The sequence below is a fragment of the Bison bison genome, unplaced genomic scaffold (assembly GCF_000754665.1).
Source record: "Bison bison bison isolate TAMUID 2011002044 unplaced genomic scaffold, Bison_UMD1.0 scf7180017864524, whole genome shotgun sequence".
Taxonomy (NCBI): Eukaryota; Metazoa; Chordata; class Mammalia; order Artiodactyla; family Bovidae; genus Bison; species Bison bison.
In genome coordinates, this window is record NW_011495075.1 from 1606053 (window position 1) to 1606441 (window position 389).

Below are 389 nucleotides of genomic sequence, written 5' to 3' on the forward strand. Positions count from 1 at the left end.
CCGCCCCTGCACCCGCCCTGGGACCACGTGTTCAGCCTGCCCCGCCGCCCTGGCCGCCCCCTCTCTCCTTTCTGGAGACCCGAGAGAATTGGGAACTCGAAGAAAAGAGTGCGTTGTGTTAAAAGTAAGACAACCGCAGACATGAAGCTAAGTAGCAGCGCAGGGGAGGCAGGCGTCGTGGGGGTCTTTGCACTGGAGACCAGCCTCCAGCCCCGAGGACGCCGGGCCCTGGGGCGGGCCAAGAGGGCGCTCTGCGCAGAGCTCCCACGTGCCTCTCGGTCTGCACCGGAGCGCTGTCTGCCTGTCAGCCGGCAGCTGGTGGACCCTGTCTCTCCCGATTCCTCCCGGATGGGGGTGGGGGGCGTGGGGACCAGGCCCTGGGGGCAGAC